The following is an 11,355-nucleotide window of genomic DNA, read 5'->3' as shown; positions in this document are numbered from 1 at the left end:
GTCCTTTTTAATTTCTTCAATAGTTCAACTCATAAATAGATTTATTAATTACAAGTTGAACTAAAACTAAAATTTCATAATTCACTCCTGGTAATTTGTCATCCGGGTTGAGGATTATATTTAGATATTCACACCTAATTTGGTCATTTCAACTTTACTAAAATAATTGATATCTGGATATTCTAGTTGGGTTTTGGCCAACAGTGTGATTCATAGCTGCGGAATTTTATAAACTATTTGATTTATAAATATAGAATTATTACACCACAACCAGGATGAAACATGATTTTTGTAAGTATGAGTTACTTATAATGTCGTTCAACATATAGTTATATTTTACCGGGTATTGATTCGATCAGTATTTACTCGTTATACAGAAACTAATCGCACTAATCTCTAAAACCAGGGCTGCGTTTATTAATGAAATATGAAACACGCGAAACCTTGTTACAGATAGTAATTAGCTCAATCTATCTGTTACAGTACATGTGGTCACTGTATACATGTTACTGGCCAGTCACGTGTTCAATTAATCTTATTTATTTCATACCCATCATTATTTCATCTGTTAACTAGATAGATAGATAGATAGATAGATATTCCATATTAGCTTCATGATTAAGGATTTCAGTGAACAGCTGAATTGACAATCGAAACCTGCTAATGGTTGTTTGGCAAGAACCCTTAAGTCTCGAAGAACCCTAATTTACATTCTATATTGTCGAAGAACCGTAAGCTTCACCAAAAACCCCGGAGTTCTTGGAAGAACCCTCGAAGATCTGTTTGTTCTAAGAGTGAACCGTAACAAGCGACCAGAAATATTGTCCCACAGTTAAGGGGACTGTGACGCCACAAGTCCTCAGGTTCCCCTGTCTCTCCTCTCCCTCCTCTTTCACTCTCTCCTCTCTTTCCCCTCATCTTTTTCTTCTGTCTTCCTGCTCTTTCTCCTCACTCTCTCCCTCTCTCTCACTTCTCTCGCAGTTCTAAGAAATATCAGTTCAAAGGAAAACCTCGAAGCTGATCTCAGAAATTTAATTAATATTCAGCGATTGGATTCATTCAATTTGAGATTCGTAACGGATATTTTTCCGATCATAAATGCAAAATTTCATTATCATTCGTAGATTTAACACAGGATGAAAATGGAATCCGATTTCATTTCCAAACCATAGAGAAAACGATATGGAATTAGAATATTCTAAACATTTTTTTTATAACGTTTAAGTACGTTAGGATAGAAAGAGACAATGAACAACAACAATAACAGCTGCAGATAATAGTTTAAAAACGATAGACAAATTTACATTTGTTTTGTGACAATTAAAACTTATACCACAAGGATTCAGTTGTATGGATATAAGTTTGATTTGACCCCTAACGACCCGGTTCCACTGTTCTGAACACAGGTTTTAATGATCAACTGATTTGGATTCTTCGAGTCAAACCACGAAGTGTTGTCGTATCGTGCTCGGGTAGAAATAAGATATTGACCACCATTTATTTTCTGGCTGGTGAGTTTGATATAACCCCGTCCCGGTTCCACAGTGCCACACGATAAAACAACTGTGGAATTGGATACTGAGTATAATTGAATCCACACAACTGTGGAACTGAGTCCAACTGGGTCCCGATGAAGCTCTGATACTGCTCGATAAAAAAATGTTCGGCCCAGAAATAGACTGATTAAGGAGGTATGCTTAAAGAGAATGAGACACACAGAAAATGGTAGCGTCTGAAATGAGCCACAAGATTCAATTATCCTACACATAACTAGCAGTGTGTGAATTAATACACGCTCAGTAATGAACAGCGAGGTCTCATAGAGATTCGTTTTATTAAACCGAGAATATCTTTCATTGTTCCTATTAATTAGATACGATACGGATAAAGAATTAGATATTATTTTTCGCACAAGAAAAGCTACATTTTTAGTAAGATACATGAAAGCATTAATACTTCGCAGGTTTTTATGGAATTATGATGAAATTAAGCCAGTTTTCCATAGCTTTGTAATACCTACTGAAATGTTGTTAAAAGAATACAGAAACTACGATTCATCTATTTACCTTTCGAAAAAAATCTGCTTTATAGAAGATATTAGATTTTTACTTACCAGACTCTAGAAATGCCAAAATACAGTTGAAGTCAATTGTATTCGCTCGGTTGAAATGAGTTTTCTGTCGATGCCCAGCTGCGGTAGAACTGGTTTACTGAACTCGAATCATTCAGTTTAAATAGAATTTCACAAGATCCGCTTTGATTGGTCGAATTTCCCCTTATATACAACAAACAATAGTGAATTGTCAATTTATACGTAATATAAATATCGATAGAATTCAAATTAATTTTATTTGTCGCCCACCCCCCCTGGGTCTCCTCTCTATCTATATCATTGATTTCCCAGGTGATTGTGATAGGTTCAAAGTTATACATACATCATAGATTCCTCCTTTGTTGCAGGTAGAAATCATCAATAGAACAATAATATTTCAATATTTATCTGTCTCAAATCTAAAACTATCAAATCCCGGTTGAGGTGAGATATATATTTCATTTTTATCTCATCTATTTGACCGTAGTTTCCCTTGAAGATTCAGAAATTTGGAAACTATCGAAACTAACTTGATCCATTTTAGCCCTACCCCTTTAAGGTTTAAGTTAATACCGATCATTAAACTAAATTACTCCGTGAGACTGGACGTCACACAGTGGCCGTCAGTGGCTGTCAGTGGCCGTCAAATTCAAGCTGTCGGACGCCAGTAAATATACAGTGTTGACGGTCACTATGACGCGTAATGAACAATCGGTATAAAACCTGTTACTGACTCTCTCACGTGAGGAAGTTGGTTTTTTGTAAGTCAGGTTGTTTTTTAGAGCGAGGCGTTGCGACACCTGCGCAATGACCAGAACCTGTTTGAGTGATTTTGAGTGATTATTTGTGTCGATGCTGAAAATCCATTACTATCGGGTATGAAAAAATTGGCTGGTCTGCGGCAGAGCTACCCCGACAGCGCCGCTAGCTGGCTGGCCTGCGGCAGATCCACCCCGACAGCGCCGCTGGCTGGTCTGCGGCAGATCCACTCCGACAGCGCCGCTGGCTGGTCTGCGGCATAGCTACCCCAACAGCACCGCTGGCTGGTCTGCGGCATAGCTACCCCGACAGCGCCGCTGGCTGGTCTGCGGCAGAGCTACCCCGACAGCGCCGCTGGCTGGTCTGCGGCATAGCTACCCCAACAGCACCGCTGGCTGGTCTGCGGCAGAGCTACCCCGACAGCGCCGCTGGCTGGTCTGCGGCAGAGCTACCCCGACAGCGCCGCTGGCTGGTCTGCGGCAGATCCACCCCGACAGCACCGCTGGCTGGTCTGCGGCAGATCCACCCCGACAGCACCGCTGGCTGGTCTGCGGCAGATCCACCCCGACAGCACCGCTGGCTGGTCTGCGGCAGATCCACCCCGACAGCGCCGCTGGCTGGTCTGCGCAGACCATCGCGAAGTTATGAAGAATATTTCCATATTGAATATGTAAATGCAGTCGCCACTAGTTCTATCAGGAAGATCGATGTGGTTCTGATGTGATGGAATTTTAGATTATTCGCTAAAATAAATTACCGATATCCCCTTAAATGACTAAGCCATTAACAGCGGCTCAATATTTGTGTATAAAGATTTATTACTGTCATCAGTTTTAGCCTTCAGCTTACCAATAGAATGACGTTACTTCCTGTGATGCGAGTGCCTACAAAATTAGCTTCCTCATAATAGACAAAACGTGTCGTTATTAACATGAGTGATTTCATATTGAGTTCGAATAGAGGTCTGGTGATGGAGGTATGTTGTAAGTATTTAGAGGTATATTCGGGACTCTGCGAGGGGTATTTTTTTGGACTGTGGATGGTAGATTTAAGAAGAGAGAGAATGGAAACAAGGAAAGTAGAGGAAAGAGGAGAGTTAAGAAAACAATAAGAGAAGACAGAGAGCGGTATGAGAGATGGGATGAGAGCGAATGAAAGAGAGGGGAGAGAAGGAGGGAAGGCAGTGGTTTTAACCGACTTTTAGCCTTTAAAGTTTATAGGCTAAAAGTCGAGGGACGTCAGTAGTTGAAAACTATTTCATATTGGATTCGACGATAAAAACTCCATTTCTAAATCTAATCCAAGTTGATGTCGCGAGGCAGAATCTAAATAAACATTGCTACATTTCGAATGGAGAGAGCGGTATTTCAAGCCAAAACAGATCGATAGAATTAATCGCTAGTCTAGTAGGCAGTGGCAAGCGAGTGGGGGCTAATTCGATAAACTGTTAAACATTGAGTTTACATTACAAGCCGTTGTTCAAATGAATATGTATGCAGATACTAGGAGTACTAGTCTGATACTGGTATCTATGACAATTTAGAATCAGACCCTTCAGCTTGCTCAACACTGCACTGGTGACCTTAGTAAACTATATGTCTGTGACGGGTCAAATCGGCCGCGTAACAATGATGATGGAAATATTTAAACCAGGAACTTTTTGAATTCCCGATGAATGGAAAGAAAATTGATTTTTTCTTCCGCCTAAAAGAATCAATTCGCCGGAATTTGGAAATTCCAATTGAGTTCAAGGGGTATTTTCATATGCTTTCGGCCATTTTGATCGTCGAGAATTCGAATCTGTAGAACTCAAACACGATAGACGTGAGGATTCTGGGAGCCGTTTAACCGCCCGCATTATTGAATTATTGAATTATTGAGCGAAAATTCGAAACATAAAAACATCGTTTTATTGATAAAATATGTAGAATGATTCTTTCTTCCGTGTCGTCTGCGAAACGACAAGAAATCCGCAACCGATAAAATCTGATAACTACCGTGGATCATTGAGAAAGAGAGAGAGCTAGCTCGGAATAGTTCACTCAAAGGAGACAGAGAGGAAGATGGAAAGAGGATGAGGAGGAGAGAGAGGAAGATGGAGAGAGTATATATACCACAATCGATTCATTCCTAAAATTTACTTTTTTATTGATTTTGGACAGGATGACGTCAGAACGCTAATTTGAATATTCGAATTCGAAAACAAATGTAGTTAGTCGATTCAGCGCATAGGTAAACTATAGAATTATCAACACAATTATCAGCCCTCCGTTTCTCTCCCTCTCAACCTCCCCCCCCCCCCACACACCACACACCACACACCACACACCACACACCACACACCACACACCACACACCACACACCACACACCACACACCACACACCACACACCACACACCACACACCACACACCACACACCGATAGGAATATTGTCAAATTGAATTATGTATTCACAGTTTCACTACCGGTTCTATATCCATATCGAACAATAAATTATCGATTTTTGCGAATGAATTTTCGCTATGATTATTAAAAATCAAATAATCGATAATATTTGATCTCTTATTGACTAGAGACTGTGTATTATAACAACTATTGTTTATAGGAATTGATGGATAACGATCGGTATCCATGGTTATCTCAATTAGCAGGTCTTGTTACTGTGAAATTCAACTTGACCCTTGTGAATACCATGTTTGGGCCCCAAGTAATCAATGTATAAATCAGCTCTTTAAGGATGACTTGCACTGGCGTGGTTTACAAAAAAATGATCCAAAATAAGGATGCAATAAGCTCGAAAAAATTACCCTAGCAGAGCTCGAACTTGGGACCATCAGCTTGAAAGCCCAACGCATTGCCCACTGTACCACGTCACGAACATTTTGAATTTATCTGGTCATTGTGGTGACTGGTGACCAGTCATTGTGGTGATCGGTGACCAGTCAGGCTGATGATCCCGCCCGCTATCATTCTCTGATCAAAACAGTTTCTTAAGATACACTCCAGACTTGCCGCCAGTAAATAGAAACCTTTCATTCTTGTAAACTCCACTTCCATCAGAATTTGTTCTATTCTATTAACAGAGACTCTATATAACTCCCACCAGTTTCATAATGACCTCTTAGGGAGTCATATTGTCCCCCCTGAATCTCAGGGAGTCATATTGTGCCTCCTGAATCTCAGGGAGTCGTATCGTGCTTCCTGAATCTCAGGGAGTCATATCGTGCTTCCTGAATCTCAGGGAGTCATATCGTGCTTCCTGAATCTCAGGGAGTCATATCGTGCTCCCTGAATCTCAGGGAGTCATATCGTGCTTCCATATGAATCTTAGGACTTGAATTAGCCTAGCTGTAGTTCATTTCGAAAAAGATGAGTTGTTTTTATTTCAGGTTTTGCTATGTATGTCCTTGATGAAAACATCCTACTCTGCAAATACCAGCAAGAATGTCAAACTAACTCAGAGGAAGAAATACGTTTAAATCATTGACATTTTGTGATCCTGCAGTATGAGAAAGACGCTAATACCGCGCTATATTCCGACATGTTGCGGGCAATATACAGTTCTACGGTTCCTTTCTGTCAAAAGCTCCACCACCGATATATCTAGTAATGAAAAAACTGTCTTGTCGACTTTATACCGCGTATCACAAATCATCTACAACCAGACGCCAGAGGTCTGGACCGACAGGGTTCATAAACTCTTAAACCGTTATGAATGATGCCTGTTAGAAATTACGAGGGGAATATATCTTTCAGTTTGTCAGGGCATAACCGTTAACTCAGCCGTATTGTATCAATACAAAATGCCAAATCCTATTCTTTAAAAAGATGAATTGCCGATGGTTATTATTCGTGTATGAGGCAATATTGCTATATGTAGTAACGCAGGTTTTGGCATTCGACGTATTCAAATTAATATTTGAGTCGCCGTCATCGACATTTGTGATTTGATATACGCCGAATATTGATTACATCGTTAGGTCAATAACCTACTCATACACGGGCCGAATTCGTTTCGAAATCTCAACAAGTTTTCAGGATTTATTCCGAAAAATTAAATTCAAGAATTTCTACGATTAGATATCGTTGAATCTGAAGAATTTACAAATACCCTCGACTAACGTAAATATTTTCCTCCAAAAATTTAAAACTCAGATTGAAATGGTTTCAGAATCAAAATTGAAAGTGGTTCATTAGTCATTGAAAGAATGAACCAATTTAATGAGTTAGCTTAAGTAACGAACTAAAAAAAGTTTTAATAATTACTTACGCCATGAATTAATGATTAAATCCTAATACTAAACGATCTGAATAGAGCCTGTCAAGCCTGTAGAGCCTGTCAAGCTTGTAGAGCCTGTCAAGCTTGTAGAACCACAGCCTGTCATACCGCAGCCTGTCATACCGCAGTCTGTATCTAAATCCTGTTCATTTCACTTCCATCGCATCGCTGAATTCTCATTGGTTTAAAAACACACGACAGGAATATTCATATTTCAAACACTCGAGATTTCTGTCATCTTCGTTACGTCCAGAATTCAACAAATCATTTTCCTATTCATTTCATTTTAACAAACTGAATATTTTTTTTTTCTGGGAAATTCAAAACATATTGTACAGTTTTTTCTGTCAGTTTTGTATTTTCTTCTTGCGATTTGATGTTGAAAGAAAAAAGATCTCGTGAACAAAGATTAAGATTTAACTTTTGCATATTAACTGATAGTTATTTCTATAAATATTTACGGATGGTCGGACGGCCAGTCAGACGTCAACTATTTCCATGTTGTCATGTTTCTATCGATTTGACCAAGTTATTTTGTTAAATATACAACTGCTATCACATCATATTGAGGGAAGATTTTACGCTTGTTTCATGTTTCACCTTGTAATCAAAAAACCTCCGGGATATCAAATCCACCCCAGACCGTATTTTATGGGTTTTCTTTGAGAGGGGAGGGAGGGGAGAGGTTAGAGAGAGGAGAGAGAGGAGAGAGTATAGAGAGAGGGGGAGGGAAGGGAGAGGTAGGAGAAAGGAGAGAGAAAGGGTCATCGATCCCTGACCCATAACATCACTCTCATCATATACACACCGGGAGGGGGGGGTCAAACAACAACACATAGAAAATATATTTGCTGCAAGAGAACTAACTAGAAAATAAATTACGTAATGTCTTTTTTTAGACAGATGCATGTATGGGGAGATGGGATATTATTTGCTAGTATATACTAGTTGTTTGATCCTAATTTATGGAAACCGCTACAAATCAAATCACCCGACAGTTTCCTATATCCGGTCGGATTCTACTTCCGGTTATTTCTTACGTCCGGCTTCTACTTCCGGTGAAGATTCGATAACATTTTATAAATTTTTAATGTAAAAACATATACGATGAAATTACTGCAGTAAACAGTTGGCCGGAGTTGTTGGGCTAATAGAGCAAGAGCCTCGCACCACTGTTCCAAATAATCAAACATAGATTCTTCAACGATTATCGCGTCAACAGCTGCTTTATCCACGGGTATGGTACCAAGACGTCCAGGACTGATCTGAAAAATTTTAATTGTTGAAAACATGGTTCCATTGGCGAAATCCACGTTTCCAACACCGGGTCTAGTTCCAAAAAGCCCACCAATGACCTTCAACAAAAATAACGTTGAAAAGGGAGCCACAAATACAAGAAATACAATGACGACAGCGTGAAGTGTTTTATTAGATCGGACGCTGTTTCGTTTCGTACTCGAATTAACAGTTTTATCCTTGCTTGCCGCAGTTAACATCGAGAAATATATAATCAGAAAAACAGGAATCACGTCACACACAAAAATCGTTTTAACGCGTAGAAATTGAGCAACTTTTAATGAATACATCGTAACTCCCAGAATCATCCAGTTAAAACTCACTGGGTCATTGCTACAATCAATAGTAGAATAGGTTGAATGAATATATTTATCCCCACGAGTCCGGTTCTCTCCAACACCAGTCCATCTATACCGAAAAACAATTATAGGTGACTTCGTTATCGCAAGTGTAAGAAAGCCCGGTAGTGATATCAGTACAGCTGACATTACTGTAGCTAAAACTGCGTATTGTCGCACCTTGACGGTCACGTGTTTCATGTGAAAAAATGGCGTTTTAACGGCGATGAAACGTTCAATAGAGATAATTACAACCAACCAGTTACACGTGAAATTAACAGTTGTAATTATTAGGTGAGATAGATAACAAAACGAATAGTGCCATTGAACTATATTGAAATAACGAATATAAAACAATAGAATCTGACTGGAACACCGATTAGTGAAGTAACAATCTTCGAGTAATGTTTGAATATAGATCGGATATCTGAATATTCCTTTAAACAACACGTACGTCTGATCAGAGACCGCGAGAACTATCAAATAGATAAACGTCGCCCGAATCGAAACGTTACGACGATATTTCAACAAGTAAATTATAGTGAACGTGTTCAGCACAACTCCTATCGGGTAGAGAACCACAGTAAAATACCGACCGAATTCTCTGCGGAATGAAACTAAACGTCTAAAATGATACCCCTCTATCATGGTCTCATGTCTATAATTGAGATGCAAGTTGAAATCCGAATTTGTGCTCCGCGTGAATGTATCTGTTATATATATACATATATATATGTAATTCTCCTTGGCCTCTAGAACTTTTAGAATAAAATCATGATTCACATAATGTAATGTACAATTCTATGATAGAACAGACTCTATGAACCATGCTATTTCACTCCTCTGTTAGGATCGATGTGGATGTCATCATAACTTCAAAATCTACAATACTGCGCGCCTGGTGTGATGCTGGTTGTCTGGCGAGTTCGCTTGGCGACGTTTTAATACTTCTTAAAAATGATAATATTCTTATCAATAATCCTGTGAAAATAAATACTTAAGACTCTTATCTCAAATTTCAACACCATGTTGACATGGTTGCCACAGTTCCACACGACACGTAGAGTTAGAATATTGGAAATGTCCCAGTTGAGTACGGGGTTAAAACTTTGAATTGACGATTGAAACATTTTTAAAAGCAGTTAGAATCGATGGTCTCCAGCGCGATATAGACTGAACACGTAACTTCATTAGCTGAAATCAAACTTATTCATTGAGTCTGTTGAACATAGCACTAGAACGAATCAATTTTCTACCAATTACTCGTAAGTTATTAAGTTACAATGCACGACTGTGTATATCTGTATAGAGACCAGACTGACTAATACGTCTTAATTCTTCAGCGGCCAATATTCTAGATTGGTTGGTGAGGATTTATCTCTGATCGTCGTCTTCACAGTCGTTTAGATAAAAAGTAAAGAATTTCATAACTAATCGAGCCGTGAAATTACTTGCTCATAAGAGCCTTACAAAACGAGACTGACGTACAAATTCATTCTCAGTCTATTAACTATAATTCTTTAATTCTTCACAGATGCTGCCTCGCGGAAATTAATAATTTTTCCACTTCCTGAGAAAAATCACAAATTCTGAATTTATATCGCCAACATTATCGCTTTCGGAATACGTTTTATCAGAAATTTAATGAGCACTAATGAGACAGGAGCTCGTGTTAGAGCATGAGATCCAGTGTGAGAACAAAAAAATATACGGATATACCACTCACTGCTGACCGCTAACCCTAGGCGCGTAACCCTAACCCTAGGTCAGTCAACCAACGGGATTTGAACCTGGGTCTCTCAGTTGCCAGTCCACTGTCCAAACCACTAGACCACTGAGCTGTGGTGATTGTGTGAGTTTGTAAGTTGGTGCAATGTATTTCCATGTTCTTATATTTCTGTCGCTCTCAATGTTTACGCATCTATCTAAATAAAACTATGGGTTAAAATTTCAGCCTTTCGTAAAACTGAACTCGGGCCGGATTTGACTTTAAATTGATGACTGGAACATTTTATAACATCAATGACCTATATAGACAGAAACACATAAAATCTCGCATGCCCCCCCCCCCCCACGAAGGATATGATGACCCAAATAATAGTCGCTGGGGAGCTCAAACAACAACACATAGAAAATATATTTGTTGCAAGAGAAGTCACTAGAAAATAAATTACATAATGTCTTTTTTTAGACAGATGCATGTATGGGGAGATGAGATATTATTTGCCAAAACACAGGAAGTTGTTTGATCCTAATTTATGGAAACCGCTACAAATCAAATCACCCGACAGTTTCCTATTTCCGAATGGATTCTACTTCCGGTTATGTCTAACGTACGGCTTCTACTTCCGGTGAAGAATCGATAACATTTTATAAATTTTTAGCGTAAAAAAATAAACGATGAAATTACTACAGTAGACTATCGACCGGAAATAGGTGGCTAATAGAGTTAGAACCTCGCACCACTGTTCCATATAATCATAGACAGTTTCTTCAGAATTCTTCCTGTTTACAGCCAGGTTATCCACGGGTATGCTCGCAAGACGCTCAGAACCGAGCCGAAAAAATCTAATTGTTGAAAACATTGTT

This window comes from Tubulanus polymorphus, chromosome 3 (assembly GCF_964204645.1).
Source record: "Tubulanus polymorphus chromosome 3, tnTubPoly1.2, whole genome shotgun sequence".
In the NCBI taxonomy this organism is placed as follows: domain Eukaryota; kingdom Metazoa; phylum Nemertea; class Palaeonemertea; order Tubulaniformes; family Tubulanidae; genus Tubulanus; species Tubulanus polymorphus.
Note: the sequence above shows the minus strand (reverse complement) of the source record.